The sequence below is a fragment of the Haliotis asinina genome, chromosome 6 (assembly GCF_037392515.1).
Source record: "Haliotis asinina isolate JCU_RB_2024 chromosome 6, JCU_Hal_asi_v2, whole genome shotgun sequence".
Lineage (NCBI taxonomy): Eukaryota > Metazoa > Mollusca > Gastropoda > Lepetellida > Haliotidae > Haliotis > Haliotis asinina.
The window spans coordinates 23601288-23613783 of NC_090285.1; the positions used below are offsets into that span (position 1 = coordinate 23601288).

Genomic DNA, 12496 nt, shown 5'->3' on the forward strand with positions numbered 1-12496 from the left:
ACCTACAACTACACTGCAACTACAACTACAACTACACCTACAACTACAACTACAACCACAACCACAACTACACCTACAACTACACCTACAACTACAAGTACACCTACAACTACAACTACAACTACACCTACACCTACAACTACAACTACACCTACAACTACAACTACAACTACAACTACACCTACAATTACAACTACGACTACAACTACAACTACACCTACACCTACAACTACACCTGCTCGTAAACCTACACTGCAGCTACAACTACACCTACACCTACAACTACGACTACACCTACAACTTCACCTACAACTACACCTGCACCTACAACTACACCTGCACCTACAACTACACTGCAACTACAACTTCACCTACAACTACAACTACAACTACAACTACAACCACAACCACAACTACACCTACAACTACACCTACAACTACAACTACACCTACAACTATAACTACAACTACACCTACACCTACAACAACAACTGCAACTACAACTACAACTACAACTACAACTACAACTACAAGTACACCTACACATACAACTACACCTACAACTACAACTACACCTACAACTACACCTACACCTACACCTAAAACTACAACTACATCTACAAATGCACCTACAACAGCACCTACAACCACAACTACAACTACAACTACACCTGCACCTACAACTACACCTACAACTACAACTACAACTTCAACTACGCCTACAACTACACCTACAACTACAACTACAACTACAACTACACCTACACCTACACCTACACCTACAACTACAACTACACCTACACCTACACCTACAACTACACCTACACCTACAGCTACAACGACACCTACAACTACACCTACAACTACACCTACACCTACACCTACACCTACACCTACACCTACAACTACAACTACAGCTACAACTACAACTACAACTACAACTACAACTACACCAACAACTACACCTACACCTATACCTACAACTACAACTACACCTACAACAACACCTGCAACTACAACTACACGTACAACTACAACTACAACTACAACTACAACTACACCTACAACTACAACTACAACTACAACTACACCTACACCTACAACTACAACCACAACCACAACTACATCTACAACTACAACTACAACTACAACTACAACTACAACTACAACTAAAACCACAACCACAACTACACCTACAACTACACCTACAACTACACCTACACCTACAACTACAACTACAACTACAACTACACCTACACCTACACCTACAACTACAACTGCAACTGCAACTACAACTACAACTACAATTACCACTACAACTACAACTACACCTACACCTACACCTACACCTACACCTACAACTACCCCTACAACTACAACTACACCTACACCTACAACTACAACTACCCCTACAACTACAACTACACCTACAACTACAACTACAACTACACCTACACCTACAACTACAACTACAACTACACCTACAACTACAACTACAACTACAACTACACCTACAACTACACCTACAACTACAACTACAACTACAACTACAACTACACCTACAACTACATCTACAACTACAACTACAACTACACCTACAACTACAACTACAACTACACTTACAACTACAACTACACCTACAACTACAACTGCAACTGCACCTACAACTACACCTACAACTACAACTACAACTTCAACTACGCCTACAACTACACCTACAACTACAACTACAACTACAACTACACCTACACCTACACCTACACCTACAACTACAACTACACCTACACCTACAACTACACCTACACCTACAGCTACAACGACACCTACAAGTACACCTACAACTACACCTACACCTACACCTACACCTACACCTACACCTACAACTACAACCACAACTACAGCTACAACTACAACTACAACTACAACTACAACTACACCAACAACTACACCTACACCTATACCTACAACTACAACTACACCTACAACAACACCTGCAACTACAACTACACGTACAACTACAACTACAACTACAACTACAACTACAACTACAACTACAACTACACCTACACCTACAACTACAACCACAACCACAACTACATCTACAACTACAACTACAACTACAACTACAACTAAAACTACAACTAAAACCACAACCACAACTACACCTACAACTACACCTACAACTACACCTACACCTACAACTACAACTACAACTACAACTACACCTACACCTACAACTACAACTGCAACTGCAACTACAACTACAACTACAATTACAACTACAACTACAACTACACCTACACCTACACCTACACCTACACCTACAACTACCCCTACAACTACAACTACACCTACACCTACAACTACAACTACCCCTACAACTACAACTACACCTACAACTACAACTACAACTACACCTACACCTACAACTACAACTACAACTACACCTACAACTACAACTACAACTACAACTACACCTACAACTACACCTACAACTACAACTACAACTACAACTACAACTACACCTACAACTACATCTACAACTACAACTACAACTACACCTACAACTACAACTACAACTACACTTACAACTACAACTACACCTACAACTACAACTGCAACTGCACCTACAACTACACCTACAACTACAACTACAACTTCAACTACGCCTACAACTACACCTACAACTACAACTACAACTACAACTACACCTACACCTACACCTACACCTACAACTACAACTACACCTACACCTACAACTACACCTACACCTACAGTTACAACGACACCTACAACTACACCTACAACTACACCTACACCTACACCTACACCTACACCTACACCTACAACTACAACCACAACTACAGCTACAACTACAACTACAACTACAACTACAACTACACCAACAACTACACCTACACCTATACCTACAACTACAACTACACCTACAACAACACCTGCAACTACAACTACACGTACAACTACAACTACAACTACAACTACAACTACAACTACAACTACAACTACACCTACACCTACAACTACAACCACAACCACAACTACATCTACAACTACAACTACAACTACAACTACAACTACAACTACAACTAAAACCACAACCACAACTACACCTACAACTACACCTACAACTACACCTACACCTACAACTACAACTACAACTACAACTACACCTACACCTACAACTACAACTGCAACTGCAACTACAACTACAACTACAATTACAACTACAACTACAACTACACCTACACCTACACCTACACCTACACCTACAACTACCCCTACAACTACAACTACACCTACACCTACAACTACAACTACCCCTACAACTACAACTACACCTACAACTACAACTACAACTACACCTACACCTACAACTACAACTACAACTACACCTACAACTACAACTACAACTACAACTACAACTACACCTACAACTACAACTACAACTACAACTACAACTACAACTACAATTACAACTACGACTACAACTACAACTACACCTGCACCTACAACTACAACTGCACCTAAACCTACACTGCAACTACAGCCACACCTACACCTACAACTACGACTACACCTACAACTTCACCTACAAATACACCTGCACCTACAACTAAATCTACACCTACAACTACACTGCAACTACAACTACACCTACAACTACAACTACAACCACAACCACAGCTACACCTACAACTACACCTACAACTACAACTACACCTACAACTACAACTACAACTACACCTACACCTACAACTACAACTACACCTACAACTACAACTACAACTACAACTACACCTACAATTACAACTACGACTACAACTACAACTACACCTACACCTACAACTACACCTGCACCTAAACCTACACTGCAACTACAACTACACCTACACCTACAACTACGACTACACCTACAACTTCACCTACAACTACACCTGCACCTACAACTACACCTGCACCTACAACTACACTGCAACTACAACTTCACCTACAACTACAACTACAACTACAACTACAACTACAACTACAACCACAACCACAACTACACCTACAACTACACCTACAACTACAACTACACCTACAACTATAACTACAACTACACCTACACCTACACCTACAACAACAACTGCAACTACAACTACAACTACAAGTACAACTACAACTACACCTACACATACACCTACACCTACAACTACAACTACACCTACAACTACACCTACACCTACACCTAAAACTACAAGTACATCTACAAATGCACCTACAACAACACCTACAACTACAACTACAACTACATCTACACCTGCACCTACAACTACACCTACAACTACAACTACAACTTCAACTACGCCTACAACTACACCTACAACTACAACTACAACTACAACTACACCTACACCTACACCTACACCTACAACTACAACTACACCTACACCTACAACTACACCTACACCTACAGCTACAACGACACCTACAACTACACCTACAACTACACCTACACCTACACCTACACCTACACCTACAACTACAACTACAACTACAGCTACAACTACAACTACAACTACAACTACACCTACAACTACAACTACAACTACAACTACACCTACACCTACAACTACAACCACAACCACAACTACATCTACAACTACAACTACAACTACAACTACAACTACAACTACAACTACAACTAAAACCACAACCACAACTACACCTACAACTACACCTACAACTACACCTACACCTACAACTACAACTACAACTACAACTACACCTACACCTACAACTACAACTGCAACTACAACTACAACTACAACTACAACTACAACTACAACTACACCTACAACTACAACTACAACTACACCTACAACTACAATTACAACTACGACTACAACTACAACTACACGTACACCTACAACTACACCTGCACCTAAACCTACACTGCAACTACAACTACACCTGCACCTACAACTACATCTGCACCTACAACTACACTGCAACTACAACTTCACCTACAACTACAACTACAACCAGAACCACAACTACACCTACAACTACACCCACAACTACAACTACACCTACAACTATAACTACACCTACACCTACACCTACAACTACAACTACAACTACAACTACAACTACACCTACTACTACACCTACACCTACACCTACACCTACAACTACACCTACAACTACACCTACAACTACACCTACAACTACACCTACACCTACACCAACACCTACACCTACACCTACACCTACAACTACACCTACACCTACACCTAAAACTACAACTACAACTACAAATGCACCTACAACAGCACCTACAACTACAACTACAACTACAACTACAACTACACCTGCAGCTACAACTACAACTACAACTACAACTACAACTTCAACTACGCCTACAACTACACCCACAACTACAACTACAACTACAACTACAACTACACCTACACCTACAACTACAACTACACCTACACCTACAACTACACCTACACCTACAGCTACAACGACACCTAAAACTACACCTACAACAACACCTGCACCTACAACTACACGTGCAACTACAACTACAACTACAACTACAACTACAACTACAACTACAGCTACAACTACACCTACACCTACAACTACAACTACAGCTACAACTACAATTACAACTACAACTACACCTACACCTACAACTACACCTACAACTACAACAACAACTACAACTACAACTACAACTACAACTACACCTACAACTACACCTACAACTACAAGTACGACTACAACTACAACTACACATGCACCTACAACTACACCTGCACCTTCAACCACAACTACAACTACAACTACACCTACAACTACAACTACACCTACAACTACACCTACACCTACAACTACAATTACAACTACGACTACAACTACAACTACACGTACACCTACAACTACACCTGCACCTAAACCTACACTGCAACTACAACTACACCTGCACCTACAACTACATCTGCACCTACAACTACACTGCAACTACAACTTCACCTACAACTACAACTACAACCAGAACCACAACTACACCTACAACTACACCCACAACTACAACTACACCTACAACTATAACTACACCTACACCTACACCTACAACTACAACTACAACTACAACTACAACTACACCTACTACTACACCTACACCTACACCTACACTTACAACTACACCTACAACTACACCTACAACTACACCTACACCTACGCCAACACCTACACCTACACCTACACCTACAACTACACCTACACCTACACCTAAAACTACAACTATAACTACAAATGCACCTACAACAGCACCTACAACTACAACTACAACTACAACTACACCTGCAGCTACAACTACAACTACAACTACAACTACAACTTCAACTACGCCTACAACTACACCTACAACTACAACTACAACTACAACTACAACTACAACTACAACTACACCTACACCTACAACTACAACTACACCTACACCTACAACTACACCTACACCTACAGCTACAGCGACACCTACAACTACACCTACAACAACACCTGCAACTACAACTACACGTACAACTACAACTACAACTACAACTACAACTACAACTACAACTACAACTACGACTACAGCTACAACTACACCTACACCTACAACTACAACTACACCTACAACTACAATTACAGCTACAACTACAACTACACCTACAACTACACCTACAACTACAACAACAACTACAACTACAACTACAACTACAACTACACCTACAACTACAACTACAATTACAACTACAACTACACCTACACCTACAACTACACCTGCACCTTCAACCACAACTACAACTACAACTACACCTACAACTACAACTACACCTACAACTACACCTACACCTACAACTACCCCTACACCTGCAACTACAACTACAACTACAACTACAATTACACCTACAACTACAACTACAACTACAGCTAAAACTACACCTACAACTGCAACTACAACTACAACTACACCTACACCTACAACTACAACTACGACTACAACTACAACTACATCTACAACTACAACTACAACTACAACTACAACTACAATTACAACTACGACTACAGCTACAACTACACCTGCACCAACAACTACACCTGCACCTAAAACTACACTGCAACTACAACTACACCTACACCTAAAACTACGACTACACCTACAACTTCACTACAACTACACCTGCACCTACAACTACATCTGCACCTACAACTACACTGCAACTACAACTACACGTACAACTACACCTACAACTACAACTACAACCACAACCACAACTACACCTACAACTACACCTACAGCTACAGCTACACCTACAACTACAACTACACCTACACCTACACCTACACATACAACTACAACTACAACTACAACTACACCTACACCTACACCTACAACTACAACTACAACTACAACTACAACTACAACAACAACTACACTTACACCTACACCTAAAACTACAACTACAACTACAAATGCACCTACAACTGCACCTACAACTACAACTACAACTACAACTACACCTGCAGCTACAACTACAACTACAACTACAACTACAACTTCAACTACGCCTACAACTACACCTACAACTACAACTACAACTACAACTACACCTACACCTACAACTACAACTACAACTACAACTACACCTACACCTACAACTACAACTATAACTACAACTACAGTAACAACTACACCTACAACTACACCTACACCTACAACTACCCCTATACCTACAACTACAACTACAACTGCAACTACAACTACAACTACACCTACAACTACACCTGCAACTACACCTACACCTATAATTAAAACTACAACTACACCTACAACAACACCTGCAACTACAACTACACGTACAACTACAACTACAACTACTACTACAACTACAACTGCAACTACACCTACACCTACAACTACAAATACAACTACAACTACAACTACAGAAACAACTACAAGTACATCTACAACTACAACTACAAGTACAACTACCCCTACAATTACAACTACAGCTACAACTATAACTGCACTTACAAGTACAACTACTCCTACAACTACAAGTACAATTACAACTACAACTACTACTACAACTACAACTACAACTACACCTGCACCTACAACTACACCTACAACTACAACTACAACTTCAACTACGCCTACAACTACACCTACAACTACAACTACAACTACAACTACACCTACACCTACACCTACAACTACACCGACAACTACAATTACAACTACAACTACACCTACACCTACAACTACACCTACAACTACAACAACAACTACAACTACAACTACAACTACAACTACAACTACACCTACAACTACAAGTACGACTACAACTACAACTACACCTGCACCTACAACTACACCTGCACCTTCAACCACAACTACAACTACAACTACACCCACAACTACAACTACACCTACAACTACACCTACACCTACAACTACACCTACACCTGCAACTACAACTACAACTACAACTACAATTACACCTACAACTACAACTACAACTACAGCTAAAACTACACCTACAACTGCAACTACAACTACAACTACACCTACACCTACAACTACAACTACGACTACAACTACAACTACATCTACAACTACAACTACACCTACAACTACAACTACAATTACAACTACGACTACAACTACAACTACACCTGCACCAACAACTACACCTGCACCTAAAACTACACTGCAACTACAACTACACCTACACCTAAAACTACGACTACACCTACAACTTCACCTACAACTACACCTGCACCTACAACTACATCTGCACCTACAACTACACTGCAACTACAACTACAACTACAACTACACCTACAACTACAACTACAACCACAACCACATCTACACCTACACCTACACCTACAACTACAACTACAACTACAACTACACCTACACCTACACCTACAACTACAACTACAACTACAACTACAACAACAACTACACTTACACCTACACCTAAAACTACAACTACAACTACAAATGCACCTACAACTGCACCTATAACTACAACTACAACTACAACTACACCTGCACCTACAACTACACCTACAACTACAAGTACAACTTCAACTACGCCTACAACTACACCTACAACTACAACTACAACTACAACTACAACTACAACTACAACTACAACTACACCTACACCTACAACTACAACTACACCTACAACTACAACTACAACTACACGTACACCTACAACTACACCTGCACCTAAACCAACACTGCAACTACAACTACACCTGCACCTACAACTACATCTGCACCTACAACTACACTGCAACTACAACTTCACCTACAACTACAACTACAACCACAACCACAACTACACCTACAACTACACCCACAACTACAACTACACCTACAACTATAACTACACCTACACCTACACCTACAACTACAACTACAACTACAACTACAACTACACCTACTACTACACCTACACCTACACCTACACCTACAACTACACCTACAACTACACCTACAACTACACCTACAACTACACCTACACCTACACCAACACCTACACTTACACCTACACCTACAACTACACCTACACCTACACCTAAAACTACAACTACAACTACAAATGCACCTACAACAGCACCTACAACTACAACTACAACTACAACTACACCTACAGCTACAACTACAACTACAACTACAACTACAACTACACCTGCACCAACAACTACACCTGCACCTAAAACTACACTGCAACTACAACTACACCTACACCTAAAACTACGACTACACCTACAACTTCACTACAACTACACCTGCACCTACAACTACATCTGCACCTACAACTACACTGCAACTACAACTACAACTACAACTACACATACAACTACAACTACAACCACAACCACAACTACACCTACAACTACACCTACAGCTACAGCTACACCTACAACTACAACTACACCTACACCTACACCTACACATACAACTACAACTACAACTACAACTACACCTACACCTACAACTACAACTACAACTACAACTACAACAACAACTACACTTACACCTACACCTAAAACTACAACTACAACTACAAATGCACCTACAACTGCACCTACAACTACATCTACAACTACAACTACACCTGCACCTACAACTACACCTACAACTACAAGTACAACTTCAACTACGCCTACAACTACACCTACAACTACAACTACAACTACAACTACACCTACACCTACAACTACAACTACAACTACAACCACACCTACACCTACAACTACAACTACACCTACAACTACAACTACAACTACAACTACAACTACAACTACAACTACACCTACAACTACAACTACAACTGCAACTACACCTACACCTACTACTACACCTACAACTATAACTACAACTACAGTAACAACTACACCTACAACTACACCTACACCTACAACTACCCCTATACCTACAACTACAACTACAACTGCAACTACAACTACAACTACACCTAGAACTACACCTGCAACTACACCTACACCTATAGTTAAAACTACAACTACACCTACAACAACACCTGCAACTACAACTACACGTACAACTACAACTACAACTACTACTACAACTACAACTGCAACTACACCTACACCTACAACTACAAATACAACTACAACTACAACTACAGAAACAACTACAACTACATCTACAACTACAACTACAAGTACAACTACACCTACAGTTACAACTACAGCTACAACTATAACTGCACTTGCAAGTACAACTACTCCTACAACTACAAGTACAATTACAACTACAACTACTACTACAACTACAACTACAACTACACCTGCACCTACAACTACACCTACAACTACAACTACAACTTCAACTACGCCTACAACTACACCTACAACTACAACTACAACTACAACTACACCTACACCTACACCTACAACTACACCGACAACTACAATTACAACTACAACTACACCTACACCTACAACTACACCTACAACTACAACAACAACTACAACTACAACTACAACTACAACTACACCTACAACTACACCTACAACTACAAGTACGACTACAACTACAACTACACCTGCACCTACAACTACACCTGCACCTTCAACCACAACTACAACTACAACTACACCTACAACTACAACTACACCTACAACTACACCTACACCTACAACTACCCCTACACCTGCAACTACAACTACAACTACAACTACAATTACACCTATTACTACAACTACAACTACAGCTAAAACTACACCTACAACTGCAACTACAACTACAACTACACCTACACCTACAACTACAACTACGACTACAACTACAACTACATCTACAACTACAACTACAACTACAACTACAACTACAACTACAATTACAACTACGACTACAACTACAACTACACCTGCACCAACAACTACACCTGCACCTAAAACTACACTGCAACTACAACTACACCTACACCTAAAACTACGACTACACCTACAACTTCACCTACAACTACACCTGCACCTACAACTACATCTGCACCTACAACTACACTGCAACTACAACTACAACTACAACTACACCTACACCTACACCTACAACTACAACTACAACTACAACTACACCTACACCTACAACTACAACTACAACTACAGCAACAACTACACTTACACCTACACCTAAAACTACAACTACAACTACAAATGCACCTACAACTGCACCTACAACTACAACTACAACTACAACTACACCTGCACCTACAACTACACCTACAACTACAAGTACAACTTCAACTACGCCTACAACTACACCTACAACTACAACTACAACTACAACTACACCTACACCTACAACTACAACTACAACTACAACTACACCTACACCTACAACTACAACTACACCTACACCTACAACTACAACTACAACTACAACTACAACTACAACTACAACTACAACTACACCTACAACTACAACTACAACTACAACTACACCTACACCTACTACTACACCTACAACTACAACTACAAGTACAGTAACAACTACACCTACAACTACACCTACACCTACAACTACCCCTATACCAACAACTACAACTACAACTGCAACTACAACTACAACTACACCTACAACTACACCTGCAACTACACCTACACCTATACCTAAAACTACAACTACACCTACAACAACACCTGTAACTACAACTACACGTACAACTACAACTACAACTACTACTACAACTGCAACTGCAACTACACCTACACCTACAACTACAAATACAACTACAACTACAACTACAGAAACAACTACAACTACATCTACAACTACAACTACAACTACAACTACACCTACAATTACAACTACAGCTACAACTATAACTGCACCTACAAGTACAACTACTCCTACAACTACAAGTACAATTACAACTACAACTACTAC

At 40.2% G+C, this 12496-nt stretch overlaps 1 protein-coding gene across 1 annotated transcript in view; it reads left to right on the forward strand.

Annotated features, from left to right (window-relative positions):
- Nucleotides 1–12496, forward strand: part of LOC137288042 (MOXD1 homolog 1-like) — a 76889-nt gene that overhangs the window by 49022 nt on the left and 15371 nt on the right. The window lies entirely within an intron of this gene.